Source organism: Carcharodon carcharias, chromosome 9 (assembly GCF_017639515.1).
Source record: "Carcharodon carcharias isolate sCarCar2 chromosome 9, sCarCar2.pri, whole genome shotgun sequence".
NCBI lineage: Eukaryota > Metazoa > Chordata > Chondrichthyes > Lamniformes > Lamnidae > Carcharodon > Carcharodon carcharias.
In genome coordinates this window covers 7,428,894-7,451,672 of record NC_054475.1, presented here as the reverse complement: position 1 = coordinate 7,451,672, position 22,779 = coordinate 7,428,894, and the positions used below count along the sequence as shown (strand labels likewise).

The 22,779-nt window shown below is 48.6% G+C and overlaps 1 long non-coding RNA gene across 2 annotated transcripts in view; it reads right to left on the bottom strand.

The window, feature by feature from the left end:
- Positions 1–16,245, bottom strand: part of LOC121281809 — a 44,974-nt gene extending 28,729 nt beyond the window's left edge. For both annotated transcript variants that reach the window (XR_005943936.1, XR_005943937.1), the window contains exon 1: positions 16,019–16,245. This is a non-coding gene — a long non-coding RNA (uncharacterized LOC121281809). The remainder of the gene's footprint in view (positions 1–16,018) is intronic.
- Positions 16,246–22,779: the final 6,534 nt, after the last annotated feature.

Here is a 22,779-nt window from a genome sequence, read left to right as displayed (position 1 = left end):
TTGCCTGCAAGTCACTCAATCGATTGTTGTTGTCTCAATTACAAAGGGCATCTTGGCTGAGCAAACAGATTAGATTCTATCTGGAGTAACATGAACGTTGTCCAAGTTACTTAAGAGCAAAGGAATTAGGAACAAGAGTAGGGTGTACAGTCCATTCCAGTCTGTTCCGCCATTTGATAAGACCACAGCTGATCTTCAACCTCAACTCCACTTTCCCACTCCTATCCTTTGCTTTCCTCAGGGTCTAAAAGTCTATCAATGTCAGCCTTGCATCAAGTGAATGACTGGGTATCCACAGCCTCTGGGGTAAAAAATTCCAAAGATTCATAATCCTCTGAGTGAAGAAATTTCTCTTTTTCCTGATCCAAAATGGCTGAACCTGATCCAGAGAGTGTGACACCCTAATTCTAGTCTAGACTGTCCAGCCAGGGCAAACTTAATCTTCTGAGGTGGATGAATAGTCTCAGGCAAAAATTTAAATACTAATCCGATGCTGTGAGGTTATTTTCCAACTTTGCACTTCAGGCAGGGAGCCAAACCCACCAGGAACAGATATTGGAAGTTTGGAGACGCACTGCACTCGACGCTCTGGGGATTGGTTCAAGTACCACTCCAGGGAACTGAGCTGGTAAACCGGGCAGCCATTTCAGCACAGTGCTGAGTCCTGCATGCATGTTGAATTCTCTCTTCGAGGTGTGATGTTAAACCGAGGCCTCGTCTGCTTTCTCAGCTGTAGGTGAGGAACATCAGAGCACTATTCAAAGAAGGGGAGCTCCCTCCAGTGTCCTAGCCAATATTTAACCTTCAGCCAACATCATTAATACATTCTTTGAGCATATTGTAACTCATTCCATAATCCATGGAGGCATCCAAAAGTGTACATCTTTGCTGATTTACATTGGTTCTTGGTCCTCCAACACCTCAAATTTAAAATGACAGATTTTGTGTTTAGATCGTCTTCATTTTTGTAATTTTTCTCCAGTACTGCAACCACGCACACCCCACACCCATCGAACTTCCCCTTTCTCTGACTCCAGCTTCTAGTGCATCCCAGATCCCCTCTTCGCCCCACCATGAGCAGCACTTAAAGAGAACCAAAGAGACACTGGCCAGAATTTTACCACCCGCGGGCGGGCGCGGGCCCAGCCCGAACAGACGTGAAGTAGCGCGAGTTGTCGTCGGGCGAGCGTCCAGCACTTGAGCAATCTTCAGGTCGGCGGGTGCCGCCAACAATTAAACTGCCACTTAAGGCCATTTAAAAGGCCTTGGTACTCAGTTGCTTATTTGAACTTGACAGCTTCATCTCTGTTCTGAGCTTCAGTCTTAGCATTTCTAGGCTTCATTTCAGGACTCATTAGTAGCTCCAAGGCCCTCGGAGGATTCAGACTGTGTGGACCCTTCCAGCACCAGGCAGCCTTGCGTTACCCTGGGAATGGGGATTGTGGTCTCTGCTGGAGGCACCTCCTCTGAGGAGACGGAGAGGGACAGAAGGGAGAGGAGGCCAGGTGTCCCAATGTAACTTCCAGGGGAGGGACCTGTGGGAGGAGAGGCACAGGCACAGTGGTGTGCAAGGTCAGCAGGTAGTCCAAGGCAGAAGAGGACGCAGAAGCCATCACTATTCTGCTGCCAGAGTTTACAGGTAGTGATGCAGCTACCTCAACGAGATGCAATGCCGAAGGAGGCTCCGCCTCTCCAGGGAGACTGTGACCTCCATTTGTTAGATGATTGGGCCTGAGGTCAGCTCCAACCGTATGGGTGGGCACCCCATGCCAGGGTTGCTGAAGGTCACAGTGGCCCTCAACTTCTATGCCTCCGGCTCTTACCAAGAGTCAGTGGGGGGTCTTTGTGGAGTGTCCCAATCAGCTGTCCACAATTGCATCAAGCTGGTGACTGATGCTCTGTTCAGGTGGGTACTGACATTTATTAATTTCTGTATGGACAGGGCCAACCAGGCTGAGTGAATCAGAGGGTTTGCTGCAATTGCTGGGTTCCCCCGCGTCCAGGATGCTATAGACTGTACACATGTGGCCATCAAGGGACCAGCGGGTGAGCCCGGTGCCTTCGTCAACATGAAGGGATCCACTAGATAAACGTCCATATAGTTTGTGACCACAAGATGCAGATTCTGCAAGTCTGTGCAAGGTACCCTGGTGGTTCCCATGACACTTACATCCTCCAACACTCCCAGGTGCCAGGGCTATTCACTGTTCCAGTCTAACTGGATGGATGGCTACTGGATGACAAGGGCTTTCCATTGGAAAGGTGGCTTCTGATGCTTCTCATTACCTAAAAACAGAGGCAGGGCGGAGTTATAATAGGAGTCATGCCTCCACAAGGTCACTGATAGAGGGGACCACAGGTCTTCTGAAGATGCACTTCTGATGCTTGGGCCATTCAGGAGGAGCACAATACTCCCCACAGCGGGTGTCACTGACAGTGGTTGCATGCTATGCTCTCCACAATCTGGCACTGGCAAGGGGGGACCCATGGGAGGAAGAGGATCTTGACCCAGCTGCACAGACCACAGATGATGAACCCAGTGTTGAATCAGAAGAGGAACCCCGGTGAGAATGCTGAGGGCGTGGAGGCAGACCTCTGGGTCCTTCATTGAGGCAGGGACACCAGGGGTGTCTTAATCCAACTCTCCTTTAGCTCGGCTGCCAAAGATCTGCTTCCACCTCATGCCAGGGGCTGGCACCTCCATCCAGGATGTCTGAAATGACCCATTCCTTTGAACCCAAAGTCCACTCAGTACCTATGCAATAAAGTTTAGAGCCACTCACTTCCAACATTAGATACTGGCGTGCCCTGCACCTACAAAACAAGTGAAGCATAGTCAGGCCATTAAAGACAAAAGCAAAATTTATATCATGTTGGTACTTACATAAAATGAACAGAACTATATAGGGTGTTAATGGTCATACCAGTAAACATACTAACAAAACATGGCAGAACAGAGGCCTCCATGCCTAACATGAAGAGATGGAGCCAAACTCAATATTTTATTCATCCTTAAACTTCATAGAAAAATATCTTGAGAGTAAAGGCGCCCTAGTTAGCTTTGCTTCATTAACCAATAGCTGAATTATTAGGCCAAAGATTTAACTTCACTGGAGTTTAATTTATTACAATAAGTTAACTGAGAAATTATTCAAATTTTCTGTTCTAACAAATAGAAGCAGGCCTGTACAAAAGTGATTTGTAATGTTTTGGTGGTAAAATGGAGCAGATGGCCGCTAAAGAAAAGAGATGAAGGAGGAGTTATTCAAGGAGAAGAAATAGAATTTCTGCCACACTTCCAGCAGGAGGCCTGACAGCAGAGGAAGAGCCACACTGAGAAAATTCTCCATCTTTGGGATTCACCAAGGGTACAGTAGCATTTTGGTATGTTACTGGAGTAGTTATCCAGAGAAGATCAACTGACATTTCCAGCCGCTGGTAAGACCATGTTCCAGTCTCCTGGACAGGCTCCAAAGGTTCTCCCCTGCCAGCCTTCAGGAAGCTGCCTCTGCCAGTTTTAAAGCATCTTCCAGGTCGCCATTGGACCCAGCACCTGACAGGCTCCCTTCCCTGCCCGGCATTTCCCGACCATTCAGAAGACACGCTTCATGCTGGGTAGGCCTCAATTGGCCATCCAGCGTAAACTTGCATTTGCAACTCGACCGAGGCCGGGAATGGATTCCACGTCTGCTCCTGCTCCTGCCAACTTGGGTGACCAGATTAAAACCAGGTCAAACTTCTGATCACAGAATTGTTACAGTCATGGTGCAGAAGGAGGCCATTCAGCCCATCATGGCTGCACTGGCTCTCTGAATGAGCATTATGACTCTGTGCCCTTCTCCAGCCTTTTCCCCGTAATCCTGCACATTGTTTCTGTTTAAATAACTATCCAATGCCCTCTTGAATGCCTCTATTGAACTTGCCTCCACCACACTTCCAAGCAGTGCATTCCAGACTCGAATCACTCGCTGTGTGAAGAAGTAATTTCTCACATTGCATTTGCTTCTTTTGCAAATCATTTTAAATCTGTGCCCTCTTGTTCTCGATCCATTTATGAATGGGAACAGTTTCTACCTATCTACTCTGTCCAGCTCCCTCATGATTTTGAAAACCTCTATCAAGTCTCCTCTTAGCCTTCTCCTCTCCAAGGAGAACAGTTCCAACTTCTCCAAGCTACCTTCATAACTCAAGTTTCTCATACCTGGAACCATTTTTGTAAACCCCTTCTGCACTGTCTCGAATGCGTTCACATCCTTCCTATAGCGCCCAGAACTGTACACAATACTCCAACTGAAGTCTAACTAGTGTCCTATACAAGTTTAGCATAACCTCCTTGCTCTTGCACTCTATGTCACTATTAATAAAGGAGCAGGTGTAGGCCACTTGGAACCTCGACCTTGCTCCAGCATTTCAATAAGATCATGGCTGATCTGAATGTAACCTCAACTCCACATTCGTGTCTACCTCCAATAACCTTTCACCCCCTTGTTAATCAAGAAACTATGTAACTCTGCCTTAAAAACATTGAGACTCTGCTTCCACCACCTTTTGAGGAAGAGAGTTCCAAAGATTCACAAATGTCTGAGAGAAAAAAAATTCTCATCTCTGTCTTAAATGAGGGAACCCTAGCTCTAGATTGTCCCACAAGAAGAAACATCCTTTCCACATCCACCCCGTCAAGACCCCTCAGGATTTTAAAGGTTTCAATTAAGTCGCCTCTTACTCTTCTAAATTCCAGTGGATTCAAGCCTAACTTGTCCAGTCTTACCTCATAAGACAACCTGACCATTCCTGGTATTAGCCTAGTAAACCTTCTCTGATGTGCTTCTAACGTATTTACGTCTTTCTGGAGACCAGTACTGTACACAATATTCCAAACGTGGTCTCACCAATGTCCTGTCCAACTGAAGCATATCCCCCCTACTTTTGTAATCAATTCCCCTCACAATAAATTATAACATTCTATTAACTTTCCTAATTACCTGCTGTACCTGTATACTAACCTTTTGCAATTCATGCACTAGGACACCCAGATCCCTCTGAACCTCAGAGCTCTGCAATCTCTCACCATTTAGATAATAGGAATTTTTTTTATTCTCCCAGCCAAAATGAACAATTTCTTATTTTCCCACATTATTCTCCATTTGCCAAATCTTTGCCCACTCACTTAACCTATCTATGTCATTTTGTAGCCGCCTTACATCCTCTTCACAATTTACTTTCCTACCTATCTTTATGTCGTCAGCAAGTTTAGCCACCATTCCTTCTGTCCCTTCATCCAAGTCATTTATATCAATTGTAAGAAGCTGAGGCCCCAGCGCTGATCCCTGTGGCACATCACTCGTCACATCCTGCCAACCAGAAAAAGACCCATTTATGCCAGCGCCCTGCTTCCTGTTAGCCAGCCAATCTTCCATCCATGTCAATATGTTACTCCTTACACCACGAGCTTTTATTTTCTGCAATAACCTTTGATGTGGCACTTTATCAAATGCCTTCTGAAAATCTAAGTACAGCACATCCACTGGTTCCCTTTATCCACAGCACGTGACTCCTTCAAAGAACTCCAATAAATTGGTTAAACATGATTTCCCTTTTACAAAACCATGCTGACTCTGTCTGTTGCCTTGAATGTTTTTAAGTGCCCTATAACATCTTTAGCAATAGCTTCTAACGTTTTCCCTATGACAGATGTTAAGCTAAGTGGCCTGTAGTTTCCTGCTTTCTGCCTCCCTCCCTTTTTGAATAAAGGAGTTACATTTGCTATTTTCCAATCTAATGGAACCTTCCCAAATCTAGGGAATTTTGTAAAATTAAAATCAGTGCATTGACTATTTCACTAGTCATTTCTTTCAAATCCAGACCTGGGGATTTGTCAGTCCGCAGCCCCAACAATTTGCTGAATACCACTTCCCTGGTGATTGTAATTTCCCCGAGTTCCTCCCTCCCTTCCATTTCCTGATTTACAGCTATTTCTGGGATGTTACTTGTGTCCTCTATAGTGTAGACCTAAGCAAAATACCTGTTTGATTCATCAATTATCTCCTTACTTTCCATTATCAATTCCCCAGGCGCATTCTCTATAGGACCAACGCTCACTTTGTTAACTCTTTTCTTATTAAAATATCTATAGGAACCCTTACTCTCTGTCTTTATGTTACCAGCTAGCTTACTCTAGTTTATACTCTTACTCATGCTCTAATTTTTCCCTCCTTTCTAATCATTTTGTAATTCTTTGCTGTTCTTTATATTCTTTCCAATCTTCTGACCTGCCACCTGTCTTGGTGTAATTTTATGCTTTTTCTTTAATTTTGATACTGTCTTTAACTTTTTTTAGTTAACCATGGAATTTTTCTTTCTCACTGGAATGTATATATTCTGTGTATTCTGAAATATCCCTTTAAATGTCTGCCACTGAACTTCTATTGACCTATCCCTTAACCTCATTTGCCAGTTCACTTCAGCTAGCTCCACTTTCATGCCCTCATAATCGCCCTTATTTAAGTTTAAAATACTAGTTTTGGATGCACTTGTTTCTCCCTCAAAATGAATGTAAAATTCAATTATGTTATGATCGCTGCTACCTAGAGGTACCTTCACTATGAGGTTATCAATTAATTCTATCTCATTCCTCAATACCAGGTCTAGTATAACCTGCTCTCTGGTTGGCTCCAGAACATGCTGTTCTAAGAAACTATCCCAAAAACATTCTATGAACTCCTCATCTATGCTACCTTTTCTGGTCTATATGTGGATTAAAATCCCCCATGCTTATTGCTGTACCTTTCTGGCAAGCTTCCATTATCTTTTCTTTTATACTCTGTCCTACTGTGCCGAGGATACTGTATGCTTTATTAACTGTTCTCTCCACCAGTCCTGCCACCTTTAATGACTTATGTACATATACACCCAAGTATCTCTGTTCCTACGTACCCTTTAGAGTTGTATCCCTTATTTTATATTGTCTATCCATGTTCTTCCTACCAAATTAATCACCTCACACTTCTCTGCAGTAAGCTTCATCTGCCACCTATCTGCCCATTCCACCAAATTGTCTATGTCCTCTTGAAGTTCCACATCATCCTCCTCGCAATTCACAACACTCTCAAGCTTCGTATCATCTGCAAACTTTGAAATGATCCTCTGCACACCAAGAACTAGATCATTAATATATATCAGGAAAAGCAAAGGTCCCAGTACCGACCCGTGGGGAACTCAACTACAAACCTTCCACCAGCCTGAAAAATATCCATTAACCATTAGATAAAAACAAAAAAACTGCGGATGCTGGAAATCCAAAACAAAAACAATAACAGAATTACCTGGAAAAACTCAGCAGGTCTGGCAGCATCGGCGGAGAAGAAAAGAGTTGACGTTTCGAGTCCTCATGAACCTTCGACAGAACTTGAGTTCGAGTCCAAGGAAGAGTTAAAATATAAGCTGGTTTAAGGTGTGTGTGTGGGGGGGCGGAGAGAGAGAGAGAGAGAGAAGTGGAGTGGGGGTGTGGTTGTAGGGTCAAACAAGCAGTGATAGAAGCAGATCATCAAAAGATGTCAACAACAATAGAACAAAAGAACACATAGGTGTTAAAGTTAAAGTTGGTGATATTATCTAAACGAATGTGCTAATTAAGAATGGATGGTAGGGCACTCAAGGTATAGCTCTAGTTGGGGTGGGGAGAGCATAAAAGATTTTAAAAAATGTTTAAAAATAATGGAAATAGGTGGGAAAAGGAAAATCTATATAATTTATCGGAAAAAAAAAGGAAGGGGGAAACAGAAAGGGGGTGGGGATGGGGGAGGGAGCTCACGACCTAAAGTTGTTGGATTCAATATTCAGTCCGGAAGGCTGTAAAGTGCCAAGTCTGAAGATGAGGTATTGTTCCTCCAGTTTGCGTTGGACTTCACTGGAACAATGCAGCAAGCCAAGGACAGACATTTGGGCAAGAGAGCAGGGTGGAGTGTTAAAATGGCAAGCGACAGGGAGGTTTGGGTCATTCTTGCGGACAGACCGCAGGTGTTCTGCAAAGCGGTCGCCCAGTTTACGTTTGGTCTCTCCAATGTAGAGGAGACCACATTGGGAGCAACGAATGCAGTAGAGTAAGTTGGGGGAAATGCAAGTGAAATGCTGCTTCACTTGAAAGGAGTGTTTGGGTCCTTGGACGGTGAGGAGAGAGGAAGTAAAGGGGCAGGTGTTGCATCTTTTGCGTGGGCATGGGGTGGTGCCATAGGAGGGGGTTGAGGAGTAGAGGGTGATGGAGGAGTGGACCAGGGTGCCCCGGAGGGAGCGATCCCTACGGAATGCCGATAGGGGGGGTGAAGGAAGATGTGTTTGGTGGTGGCATCATGCTGGAGTTGGCGAAGGATGATCCTTTGAATGCGGAGGCTGGTGGGGTGATAAGTGAGGACAAGGGGGACCCTATCATGTTTCTGGGAGGGAGGAGAAGGCGTGAGGGCGGATGCGTGGGAGATGGGCCGGGCACGGTTGAGGGCCCTGTCAACGACCGTGGGTGGAAAACCTCGGTTAAGGAAGAAGGAGGACATGTCAGAGGAACTGTTTTTGAAGGTAGCATCATCGGAACAGATGCGACGGAGGCGAAGGAACTGAGAGAATGGGATGGAGTCCTTACAGGAAGCAGGGTGTGAGGAGCTGTAGATAGCTGTGGGAGTCGGTGGGTTTGTAATGGATATTGGTGGACAGTCTATCACCAGAGATTGAGACAGCGAGGTCAAGGAAGGGAAGGGAAGTGTCAGAGATGGACCACGTGAAAATGATGGAGGGGTGGAGATTGGAAGCAAAATTAATAAATTTTTCCAAGTCCTGACGAGAGCATGAAGCGGCACCGAAGTAATCATCGATGTACTGGAGAAAGAGTTGTGGAAGGGGGCCGGAGTAGGACTGCAACAAGGAATGTTCCACATACCCCATAAAGAGACAGGCATAGCTGAGGCCCATGCGGATACCCATAGCCACACCTTTTATTTGGAGGAAGTGAGAGGAGTTGAAGGAGAAATTGTTCAGCGTGAGAACAAGTTCAGCCAGACAGAGGAGAGTAGTGGTAGATGGGGATTGTTCGGGCCTCTGTTCGAGGAAGAAGCTAAGGGCCCTCAGACCATCCTGGTGGGGGATGGAGGTGTAGAGGGATTGGACATCCATGGTGAAGAGGAAGCGGTTGGGGCCAGGGAACTGGAAATTGTTAATGTGACGTAAGGTGTCAGAGGAATCACGGATGTAGGTGGGAAGGGACTGGACAAGGGGAGAGAGAAGGAAGTCAAGATAACGAGAAATGAGTTCTGTGCGGCAGGAGCAAGCTGAGACGATCGGTCTACCGGGGCAGTTCTGTTTGTGGATCTTGGGTAGGAGATAGAAGCGGGCCGTCCGAGGTTGGGCGACTATCAGGTTGGAAGCTGTGGGAGGGAGATCCCCAAAGGAGATGAGGTCAATGACAGTCCTGGAAACAATGGCTTGATGTTCAGTGGTGGGGTCATGGTCCAGGAAGAGGTTGGAGGAAGTGTCTGCGAGTTGACGCTCAGCCTCCGCGAGGTAGAGGTCAGTGCGCCAGACAACAACAGCACCACCCTTGTCAGCGGGTTTGATGACAATGTCAGGATTGGACCTGAGAGAATGGTGTGCAGTAAGTTCAGAGAGAGACAGGTTGGAATGGATGAGAGGAGCAGAGAAATTGAGACGACTAATGTCGCGCCGACAGTTCTCAATGAAAAGATCAAGAGAAGGTAAGAATCCAGAGGGAGGGGTCCAGGTGGAGGGAGAATATTGGAGATGGGTAAAAGGATCCGTTGAACTGGGAGAGGACTCCTGCCCAAAGAAGTGAGCCCGGAGACGAAGATGGCGGAAGAAGAGTTCAGCATCATGCCGAGCCCAAAATTCATTGAGGTGAGGGCGTAAGGGTATGAAACTAAGTCCTTTGCTGAGCACTGAACGTTCAGCATCGGAGAGGGGAAGGTCAGGGGGTATAGTGAATACACGGCTGGGGTTGGGATTGGAAGATGGGGTGGGGACGGAGAGACAGGCAGGGGTGGAGGGTCCTAGATGGGTGTTGGTGTCGATGAGTTGATCCATTAACTATTACTCGCTGTTAACCATTACTCAGCCAATTTTGTATCCATGTTGTTACTGTCCCTTTTATTCCATGAGCAATAACTTTTCTCATAAGTCTTTTGTATGGCACTGTATCGAATGCCTTTTGGAAGTCCATGTACATCACATCAACAGCATTACCCTCATCAACCCTCTCTGTTATCTCTTCAAAAAACTCCAGCAAGTTAATTAAACATGGGCCAGAATTTTCCAACTTGACGGCGGGCAGGCGGCCGATTGCCCCTGGAGAAACAGGCCGTGCCGCCATTTTCCACGGGCGGGCCAATTAAGGCCCACCCAGCGGGTAAGCAACTCCCGTGGAGAACGGGAAAATAGCCGCGGTGCAGGCGGCCTCAGGCTGCCGGTTCCATTGGGGAGCCGGCTGCCTGTATAAAGAGTGGCCAGGCAGCCTGCTTGAGGCAATGCACCATAGCCACTCGTGGAGAGAGGTGCGAGTGGACAGCAGCATGAGCAGGAGGGGGGCAGGTTGCAGGAGAGGCCAGTGGGGGGCCACTGTGCCCCCAGGTTTTCAGATGCCTGCCTTGCTGTGCTCCTTCTAAAAGGTATCCATCCATCGGCACCTGCTGTATCTGGAGGATGTGAGGAGGAGGGACCCACCATGTCACCAGCCAGGCGTGGGAGGAGGTGGGTGACGCTGTAAGTGCCCATGATGATGTGCAGCGCACTGGCACCCAGTGCAGGAAAAGATTCAATGATCTGCTGCGCTCCGGATGGGTGAGTACCATGTCTGTCTTGGCTATTTGACCCAGAGGGCAGCCTTAGCCTTTGAGCAACCCCACCATGTCTTGCGATCGTTACTGCATAGGGCATCTATCGCACACTGGGTGGGCAAATGAGCACTGACCATGCTTACACCAGCCTTAGTGGTTGAGGAGAAGAAGGGCTTTCCCTGCAGCATATGTTGGTGTTTGGCGCAATTGAGTAGTCTGGGGGCAACCTACAGGGGAGGCCGCAAGACACATACTCAGAACTCCAACACATGTCTTATTGACAGTGATGAGATGGTGCAAGGGGTGCCTCAAGGTGTTTTGGGAAAGTGCTATCTACTGGCATCGGCGTCACACCTAGTTGCGCCTCCTTGCCATGGCCACTAGGACCCATGTGCTGTTCAAAGTAACGGATGCCGAATGTGTCTAAGGTGACCATTGGGGGAGGGGGACCAGCCATACTACCTTCTGGGGACTGATCACCAGTAGTGTGGACAGGAGCCGCTGGAGGCCTCAGATGGGCCACTGTGGTTGGGGTGCGGCGTGTGCGCATGCAGAGTACATGAGCGATCAGCCAGAGGACTGGAGGTGCGTGCGCCCTCCTGCAGCACCTCACACCCTTCGAGGAGCAGGCCATGGAGCAGAGGAAGAGGCAGGAGGCCAGGGCGGCCGGGGATGGTGAGGCTAGGGTCCAGCAGGCAGGTATTTGGGTCTCATCCACTCTGTCTGCCCACCATCCAAACCACTGATGGTTGCTGCAATCGTTAATGCTGCAACAATGCTCATTCACAGACTAAGACATTCTGATGTGTGGGTCATACAGGAGGGACCCTCAATCCCTTGAGGAATCGCGTTTCCATCACTTTCCAAAGTCACCTCATCCCATTTGTGATCACTATCGCCATGGTCTAACGTGCCATTGGATCGCTGCTGCACAGCCAAAGACTTATTCCATCTGAGGGGGCTTGGGACCTCCAGCACCCTTTCAGCCAGTGCGTCCCACATTACTTTGTCCAAAAGATCCTTAGCGCCTCAGCTGTGAACCTCATGGCACTCAACTTAGATGAATGCCACCACGTTACTCATCCCTGCTCCAATGGGAAATGTTGCCTTCTGCCCACCCGGTCTATGACCCTCCTTATGGAATGAAGGCCAATAATGTGACCTCTCAATCTCCTGTGATCCACGGCAAATGTCACTACTGTTTGCGATGTTTCCTCAGCCCTGCAACTATCCAGGCCACAATGCATCCAGGTCAGGTACCTCTGCACTCTTCCCACTCCTATGGTTCATAACATGCCATGTGGCATTCCTCAAGCCATCTGACCAGCCTGTTTGCATGTGCGGTTAATGCTTGGGGCTCATCTTGACTCATTTCCACCTCACCAATGTTCTTCTCCTTAGGGTCTTTAAGGGGGAGCGACTTATGAGGCTGGGGGGGAAAGGGATGAAAGGTTGAACTGAATGTGCGCTAACTGATGCACTGTCCTTTTTGTTAATTTCAGCATCACCACCAAAGCGACCCACACTTCCACACTGCAGCGCCCACTCTACACCTGAAGGGCAACATATGCAACTTGCAGTACATCATTTCAGCCAGCCAGGCACCAGCGCAGACACACCTCGGTGGGGACCTTACCATCAGCTAGTGTCCCGGATCACAGTGGAGAGGCACATCACGATCGCTGCAGGAGATGGTAGGGACAGAGAGTGTTGATGGCTCCAGCAGCCAGACGCTGCAGTGGACGAGGCACATGCTGAGTCCGGCACTGATGACGTGCCTCTGGAGTTGTCCCCATTGTAGCAGCTGCAGGACAGGCGGCAGGAAGTGCATTTGCATCGGGCAGGGTTGCATGAGGGAGTGGTTCAGTTGCTCTCTGCGATGGAGGAGTCCAGGCAGAGTGCACATGAAGGGATGAGCCTCAGGACAGAGCTTCAGGCTTCCTCCACTGAGATTGGTGACTCTCATGAAGAGGGGTTTCAAACAAATGGAACATTTCATGATTGGGATACGCTCTGACCTGCAAGCCCTCACAACGGTTCTGGCCACGGGTGGTCATTCCCAATGTGGGAGATTGTCCAAGCATCGGCACTCAGTGCCCATGCATCTGCAGTGAGCAGGGAGGTAGATTTGGACCTCACCTCAGTGCAGCAGCTGCCTGTCGTCACTGTGAGCTCCTCTCAGGGCGCTCCGGACGAGGGCAGCAGCTCCTCCGCCCCTCTGCCAGTCAACGTTTCTTCCGGTGAGGATACGACAACTGGAGAGGTGCCAGTTCTGGAACTGGCCACTCCCTCCCAGGCGGGGCCATCACAGGCTCCACAGGTCAGAGGACGGCCGCCAAGGTCATCGAGGCCAACAGGACAGCAGGCTGTCTCACAAGCCACTCCGAGCGATGGGGCGGCACATAGACGTAGCACCTGGAAACGTAAGCATAAGGCACCTTAGGCACTCCCTGGGTTTGTCACTGGTGATTTTGTGTTGGCCATATTTTTGTGATCACAAAAAAGTGCTGTGTGCTTTTCTTTTGGACAAAATAAAGTCCACCTTTGTAACCATAGCTGAGGGTCTTTTGTTTGTGCTGCATTTTTCTTTTTCACATATTTATCATGAGTGTTTGAGTGGACATTGATATTTCTGTACTAAGCCCTTAGTTGCAGCTGATGAGGTGGGAGATGTAGAACCTAAGTGCCACGTGTGGAAGCACCAGGCAATGCTGGTCCTGCTGATCCATGTGTATGGAGCTAGCTGAAGGTTCATTGGATTAAAGTGTCCCGGGTGTCCCTGCCTCCTCGGTGTAATAGCGGTTCAGCGTGCTGCCCCTCATCATCGCCCTGTGCTTCCTCATCCTCTGAGTCACTGCTGGATTCATGCGCAGCCTCATCCACTGCGTCAAGGTCTTCATCGTCAAATGCATCCCCCATTTCCAGCGCTAGATTGTGCAGGGCGCAGCATGCTACCACTATTACAGAGACACGGTCTGGGGGGTACTGGAGTGGGCCCCCTGAGCAGTCCAAGTAAAGGAAGAGCATCTTGAGAATACCGATGGCTCTCTCCATCACAGCCCTTGTGGTGCCGTGGCTCCTATTGTAGCACTGCTCAGCTTCTGTTCTTGGATGGCGGAGAGGCGTCATGAGCCACCTTCTGAGGGGATAGCCCTTGTCACTCAGCAGCCATCCATCCAGCTGGGCTGGAGCACTGAAGAGCCCCGGTGCCTGGGAGTGTCTGAGGATGTAGGTGTCGTGGAAGCTGCCTGGATACCTTGCACAGACTTGTAGAATCAGCATCATGTGATCACTCACCATCTGCACATTCATGGAGTGGAAGTTCTTCCTGTTGATGAAGGCATCGGGCTCACCCTCTGGCGCCTTGATGGCCACATGTGTACAGTCTATAGCACCCTGGACATGGGGGAAGCCAGCAATGGCTGCGAAGCCTCTGTCTCGCTGTGGCTGACTTGCCTGGTCACAGCGGAAGTGGATGAAGGTCAAAGCACGGCTGAAAAGAGCGTCTGTGACCTGCTTGACACAAGTGTGGACAGCTGATTGGGGGACACCACAAAGATCACCCACCGAGCACTGGAAGGAGCCAGAGGTATAGAAGTGGGGCGGCTGTGAGCTTCAGAGCCGCTGGCATGGGGTGTCCACCCACACAGTTAGGGGAGATCTCAGGGCCAATCATCTGCCAGATATAGTTGACTGTCTCCCTTGACAGTCGGAGCCTCCTTCGGCACTGCACCTCAGACATATTGAAGTAGCTGCTTCGCCACCTGTATACCCTGGCAGCAGGATAGTGGTATCTTCTGTGGCCCCTTCCACCTTGGACAACCTCTTGGCCCTGCACCCCTTGTGCCTGTGCCTGTACTCCCAAAGGTGGCTCCCCTGGAGGCTGATTGTCCACACCTGGCCTCCTCCTCATTCTATCTCTCCCTTCCTGCTCAGAGGAGCTGCCTCCAGTGGAGATGTCAGAACCCATACCCAGGCTAAATGGAGGCCTCCGGAAAGCTGCAGGCCCGATAAAGATTCCTGTCTGCAGACTGGTTTCAAAGTACACAAAAAGCTCTTGGACATTGATGAGAACTACTAACAATTACATAGGCAATTTTTAAACACCTTCATTAATTATAACTTCATGTAAAACACGAACAACCCCTCTGAGTCCACATATCCCGCCAGTGCATGAGTTTTCTTAATCTCCTACCCGCCTGCCCGTTGGGCCCGTGCACTGACCGGAAGTTCGCACGGGCCCCTCAAAATCCTGGACAATTGGCAAGTTAAGGGCCTTAAGGAGCCCTTTAATTAATGGCTGGTGAACTGAGCGCGCCCACCCACTGAAATATCGTGATGCTGCGCACTGACGCCGGGACGCTCGTGCGACATTTTAAGCACTGACATGTGGGCTCCACCACACGCACGTCAGCTGGAAAATCCTGCCCATGGTTTTCCCTTAAGAAATCCATGCCGGTTCTCCCTAATCGACCCATATTTTTTCCATGTGACTACTAAGTCTATCCCGAATAATCGTTTCCAGAAGCTTCCCCACTGCTGAAGTTAAACTGCCTGGTCTGTAATTGAAAAATAATACCCTTTTCTAATTTACAGCTATTTAAAGACATTCCCTAACAGCAGTTTCTTACCAACCAATGAACTTACAGTTTTCCTGTGATGTCACTGTTTGATTTTTTTTTCAAACTCAGCTCCGAAGGTGAGGTTTACACCCAGGTCCATTTCTAATCAGCTGTTCTTGTTTTCCCAAATTAGAATAATTCCCATGGACATCACACCTCTTTCCTCCCTGCACCGAATTCCCAAGTGACCCTAATTCACTCCTCACTCAGTCTCCATCTCACTCCAGCTTAGTCACCTGTCTCCTCGCAGGTCCCTTACTGTTACTAGTATTGGGTCAGAAGATTGAATGAACAAAATGACATTCAGGGTCAATAATCCCTAGGTGCTGCTTAATGGGTAATAACAGTCATACCGAGGGCAGGGAACAGTATAAAGAAAAGACAAGGACAACTGTTTTTGCAACAATGCAAATTATTAACATTCAACATCACCATGAGGCTATTATCCCCAACTTGCAATTTGCATCAATAATTCCCTCCTTCATTATCGCCCATTGAATAACCACCATTATTCCTTATTGATAACTTCCAATATTCCTCAGTGGTAAATTCTCAGCTTCATTATACCTCATTAGTCATTCAACCCTGCAGCGATTCACCAAGGCTCCTTTGACAGCACCTTTCAAACCCACGACAGCTACCATCTAGAAGGACAAGGACAGCAGATAGGTGGGAATGGCACCACTTGGAAGTTCCCCTTCAAGCCACTCACCATAAACTGAGAAGAAACAAAATAAAAGGGGGGAAAAATTGCAGTTAATTAGTTCCTTTCGCGAATACAGAACGTTCCAAAACACCTCACCACCGATCAAGCACTTTTGAAGTGTAGTCGCCTTTGAAATGTAGAAAATATTTGGTGTTATCTGTAAAGTATAACATGGATCTATGGTTAAAGGTCAATTTGTTAACAATGATGGTTGAGGTGTAACTGTCGCTCAGGCCAGCTGAATTCCTTGTATTAATTTGTGCCATTTGGGAGCTTTGATGTGTCCCTGTGGATGCAATGGGACTTCATACGGGGATGGAAGATGAAGAGGAATAACGGGTGGGGTTTTTTCAATTCATTTATGGGATGTGGGCTTCACTGGCTGGGCCCAGCATTTATTGCTGCAGTCCCTGTGGTGTGGTTGCTGCTCCTGTTCCCAAATTAGAATAATTCCCATGGACATCACACCTCTTTCCTCCCTGCACCAAATTCCCAAGTGACCCTAATTCACTCCTCACTCAGTCTCCACCTCACTCCAGCTTAGTCACCTGTCTCCTCGCAGGTCCCTTACTGTTGCTAGTATTGGGTCAGAAGATTGAATGAACAAAATGACATTCAGGGTCAATAATCCTTAGGTGCTGCTTAATGGGTAATAACAGTCATACCGAGGGCAGGGAACAGTATAAAGAAAAGACAAGGACAACTGTTTTTGCAACAATGCAAATTATTAACATTCAACATCACCATGAGGCTATTATCCCCAACTTGCAATTTGCATCAATAATTCCCTCCTTCATTATCGCCCATTGAATAACCACCATTATTCCTTATTGATAACTTCCAATATTCCTCAGTGGTAAATTCTCAGCTTCATTATACCTCATAAGTCGTTCCACCCGGCAGCGATTCACCAAGGCTCCTTTGACAGCACCTTTCAAACCCACGACCGCTACCATCTAGAAGGACAAGGGAGGCAGATGGGTGGGAACGGCACCACTTGGAAGTCCCCCCCCCCCCACCCCCCACCCCCACCCCCACCCCACCCCGAGCCACTCACCACCCTGGCTGGGAAACGTATCGGCCGTTCCTTCAGTGTGGCTGGGTCAGAATCCTGGAGCTCCCTCCCTAACAGCGCCGTGGGTGTACCTACACCACAAAGGGGGGAAACGGACTGCAGCGGTTCAAGAAGGCAGCTCACCCCCCACCCCCCACCCCCCACCCTCTCAAGGGGCAATTAAGGATGGGCAATAAGTGCTGGGCCCAGCCAGCGAAGCCCCACATCCCAGGAATGGAATTGGAAACCCCACCCCCACCCCCCACCCCCCACCCCCACCCCCGTTATTCCCCTTCATGCTCCATCCCCGGATGAAGGGGACACATCAAAGCGCCCAAATGGCACAAGTTAAGACAAGGAAACTCAGCTCAGTTACACCTCGACCATCATTGTCAGCAAACCGTCTGACCTCTAACCGTAGAGCTCCACGTTGTACCTTACGGATAACACCAAGTGATCTCCACATTACAGCGGCGACTGCACTCCGGAAGGGCTCGATCGGCGGTGAGGTGTTCTGGAAGGTTCTGCATTCGCGCGAAAGGAACTAATTATCTGCCATTTTTCCCGCCCTTTTCCCTCAGTTTAAGGCCGAGCCGCCCGCAGGCTGATCAGAAGCCAAAGCGACATCCCTGTTATGGTCATTTCCAACTGCAGGGGGGGGGGGTGCGGGGAGGGGGGAGACACAGATTAGTTTACACCAAATTAACGGATCAGTTAAATCCAAAAAAAAAGATATCCGAGGCCGGAATTTTAGGGCCCGCCCGCCGGCGAGCGAGCGAACGACCGAACGAGCGCCTGACCCAAACGGACATCAAATAGCGGGAGATAACGTCGCGCGAGCGTCCTGAGGTCGTCTCGCGCCTGCGCACTGTTTCCCTGGGCGGGCGCGGCAGTCGGAAGTGCGCCCCTCTTCCCCCTCCCCCTCCCCCACCCCCACCCCCACCCCGCCCGAAGGTTTAAGTGGGCAGCGGAGCCCATTAAACGGCGCACTCAACAGCCACTTTCACGTGATCCGTCCGTGTTTCCGGTCGGGGCGGACGGGCCGGTTTCCCAGGGCGGCTGTCACAAACCTGGATCCGGCGGGGGGGGGGCGGATAAAATAAAAAGCGATAATCCGGATAGTGGGGGTTTTTTTTTTAAAATAATGAGGTAGGTTTTCAGGTGCTCGATTGCGCTGCGCGGACGTTTTTTTTGCAGCGTTTTTTATTTGCAGCGTCCTTTAGCCTGCGGAGGGTCTGCAGCTCCCCTGGGGCAGCTGCCGGCTTTCCGGGGGGGGGGGGGGGGGGGGCGGTGGGCTGTCCATCTCGCGCCCCCCTCCCCCTCCCTTGGTTACGTCAGCGTCCGCCCGCCCCCCACCCTTGGTTATGTCGGCGCCCGCCCTCTTCCCGCCCCCTTCCCGCCCCCCTGCCCCTGGTTACGTCGGCGCCCCCCCTCCCCCCTCTTCCACGCCCCCCCCTCCCCCCTCTTCCACGCCCCCCCCTCCCCCCTCTTCCACGCCCCCCCCCTCCCCCCTCTTCCACGCCCCCCCCCCTCCCCCCTCTTCCACGCCCCCCCCCTCCCCCCTCTTCCACGCCCCCCCCTCCCCCCTCTTCCACGCCCCCCCCTCCCCCCTCTTCCACGCCCCCCCCTCCCCCCTCTTCCACGCCCCCCCCTCCCCCCTCTTCCACGCCCCCCCCTCCTCCCTCCTCCCTCTTCCACGCCCCCCCCTCCTCCCTCCCCCCTCCCCCCCCCCCAGGTTACGTCGGCGCCCACCCTCTTCCCCACCCCACCCCACCCCGAGCAACGCTGAGCATTTCAGTGCACGTGCTTCACGCTGGCTGGCCGCTAATTGGTGGTCTGGGTGGGGGGGGGGGGGGGGGGGGGGGGGGGGGCGGCAATCGCGGCCAGTGGCCCATTTCCAGTCCGCTCCCAGCCCCCCAACCCCTCTGCGGATGGGGCGCACGCCCGACAACCTAAAAATTCAGTCCCGAGTCTAGTGGACGGCTGACTTCATTCCCTTTGCAATAAAAGAAGGTAACGTACGGGAGGGTGAAGGTGAGGCCAGAGTAAAGCTCCGCCTGTGTAGTTTGCTAATCCAGGCATGGACTGCTTCATTTAAATGCTTCGTTTACTGCCACTTACATTCAGGAGTTTAAGGTGAAAACTGTATGCCCCTGGCACAATAATCAGAAGAGGGAAAACAGGCCCTGATTTAGAAAAGTCAGAAACCATTCCCTCATTCCTGTTATCCCCGCTATCCTGAGGACAGGGTGAGGCACAGGCTCATTGCCGTTAGGTTATATTAAGAAGGAACAAGTGGCTATTACTACAAAGACTCACATCACAGAGTCCCAACACCATCAGATCAATAATCTTTCAGGTTAAACCAATTAAACCAAATCAACAAAATTGGGATAAATCAGGCACAGCCCCTAATTCAGGTCAGCTGTAAAACCAAGAACAAAGTTTAAAGGAACCTTACAAAGTTTAAATCAAAATGTGATTAAAGGGGTCAACAAAACACCCCAGTCCCCGCGGTGCCCACCGAGCACGGAAGGCCTCGAGAGTGCTAGGAGACACTGCGTGTTCCTTCTCACCATCAGATCAATAATCTTTCACGTGAAACCAATTAAACCAAATCAACAAAATGAGGTCAAATCAAGCACAGCCCCTAATTCAGGTCAGCTGTAAAACTAAAGACAAAATTTAAAGGAAACTTACAACTTCGAACCAAAATGTGATTAAAGGGGTCAACAAAACACCCCAGTGCCCACCGAGCACGGAAGGCCTCGAGAGTGCCAGCAGACACCGCGTGCTCCCTCTCACCATCAGATCAATGATGTACTCCATCTGTGCTTTTATAATCACCCCCACCCCCCATCTGTGCTCAGTTAGCCTGCTTATTGTGAGAAATCCTCATCTGCAAATAGAACAGGACCTGGTTTCACACAGGGAGCTGGTACATCTTGGAAGGAAGAATTAGGAGGCCACATGCTCTTTGGAACATGTAACAAAATGAAGTGGGGGGAAGCAGAGGGACCACAGGGTCCAAATGCACAAATCGCTAACAGGAGAAACACCTAAAAATAGCAAAACAAAAAAGCACGGGGTTCAATCCCAGATAGAATAGAAAAGCAGGGAAATTATGTAAGTAAGATGTAACGATTGAATAAAATAGTGAGAAATGAGTGAGTTTATCTGAAAAGGAAGAGTGTGGAGAGATACAGGGAGAAGGCGGGAGATTGGCACTAAGTGAGTCGCTCATTCAGCGAGCCGGTATAGACACGATAGGCTGAATGGCCTCGTTCTGCACTGTAACATTTCTGTGACTATTGCAGAAAAAAAGACATGCTGTCAAAGCTTTTCATCTTGCACTCATCAGGACAGAATTCGCAAGATTATCAATTGTTTTTCAGCATTGCTCGAGTCTTGTACTACCAGATGACTAATTATCTGATTCTGTGAAATTGTGAGTGTTTTATTTTGGCTGACATATTACTAACTTGTTGCAATATATCTAGCTAGGTATTTGTACACTATTTTTGTCCAGCTATTTTTGTTCTTGTTTCAGGTTTCCAGTATCCGCAGTATTTTGCTTTTATCTTTGTACACGCCCTGTGTCAGCTTAATCCTTCATAAATTTCTACGTCCATATTTATAATTGCAACGAGAAAGAGGAAAAAGAAATTAAAGTATGAAAGGAGGCTAGCTGGAAATGTAAAAATGGATAGCAAGAGTTTCTATAGATATTTCTAAGGGAAAAACCTAAGTAAAGTGAGTGCCAATCCTCTAGAGAGTGACAGTGGGGAGTTAATGGTAGATAATGAGGAAATGGCAGGTGAAATGAACAAATATTATGCTCCTGTCTTCACTACAAAGGATACAAAAACATTTCAGAAATAGCTGTAAATCAAGCGGCGGAAGGGAGAGAGGAACTTGGTGAAATTACAACCACTAGGCAAGCAGTAGTGAGCAAACTAATGAAGCTGTGGGCTGACAAGTCTCTGGACCCTGATGGACTTCGTCCAATGATGAAAAGGTCTAAAAGGAGGTGGCTAACGAGATGGTAGATGCTTTGGTGTTAATTTTCCAAAATCCTATAGATTCTGGAAAGGTCCCATCAGACTGGAAAATAGCAAATGTAACCCCTCTATTCAAGAAGGGAAGCAGGAAGAAAACAGGAAACTACAGGCCAGTTAGCTTGATCAAAAACAAAAACAGAAATACCTTGAAAAACTCAGTCATGAGGACTCGAAACGTCAACTTTGCTCTTCTCCGCCGATGCTGCCAGACCTGTTGAGTTTTTCCAAGAATTTCTGTTTTTGTTTTGGATTTCCAGCATCTGCAGTTTTTTGTTTTTATCCCAGTTAGCTTGATGTCTGTTGTGGGGAAGTTATTAGAATCGATCATTAAGGAGGCTATACTTGGGCACTTAAAGAAACTCAAGATAATCAGGAAGAGTCAGCATGGTTTTTTGAAAGGGAAATCATGTTTAACCAATTTATTGGAATTCTTTGAAGGAGTGCCATGCACTGTGGATAAAGGGGAACCTGGAGATATACTTGGATTTCCAAAAGGCATTTGATAAGGTGCCACATCAAAAGTTATTGAGGAAAATAAAAGCTCAGGGTGTAGTGGGTAACATATTAGCCTGGATAGAAGATTGGCTGGCTGGCAGAAAACAGCGAGTTTGCACAATGGGTCTTTTTCTGATTGGTAGGATGTGACCATTGGAGTCCCGCAGGGGTCTGTACTAGGGCCTCAACATTTTACAATTTACATCAATGACTTAGATGAGGGGAGTGAAGGCATGGTAGCTAAATTTGCAGATGACACAAAGATAGGTAGGAAAGTATGTTGTGAAGAGGACATCAGGAGATTGCAAACAGATGTAGGTAGGTTGAATGAGTGGGAAAAAATCTGGCAAATGGAGTATAATGTGGGAAAATGTGAAGTTGTTCACTTTGGCAGGAAGAATAAAAAAGTAGAGTATTACTTAAACAGAAAATGACCACAGAATTCCGAGGTGCAGAGTGATCTAGCTGTTCTAGTGCATGGGTCACAAAAAGTTAATATGCAGGTACAGAAAACGATTAAGAAGGCTAACGGAATGCTATCCTTTATTAGGAGAGGAATGGAATATAAAAGTAAGAATGTTATGCTTCAGTTACACAGGGCATTGATGAGTCCACATGTCGAATACTGTGTGCAGTTTTGGTCTCCTTAGTTAAGGAAGGATGTAAATGTATTGGAGGCGGTTCAGAAGAGGTTTGCCAGATTGATTCTTGGAATGAGTGGGTTGTCTTGTGAGGAAAGGTTAGACAGACTGGGTTTGTTTCCACTGGAGTTTAGAAGAGTGAGGGGTGACTTGATTGAAGCATATAAGATCCTGAATGCTTTTGACAAGGTGACATACAAAGGATGTTTCCTCTTGTGGGTGAGTCCAGAACTGTTTTAAAATTAGGAGTTGCCCTTTTAGGACAGAGATGAGGAGAATTTTTTTCTCTCAGAAGGTTGTGCGACTTTGGAACTCTGTGCCACAGAAGGCGGTGGAGGCGGAGTCATTGAATACTTTTAAGGCAGAGGTAG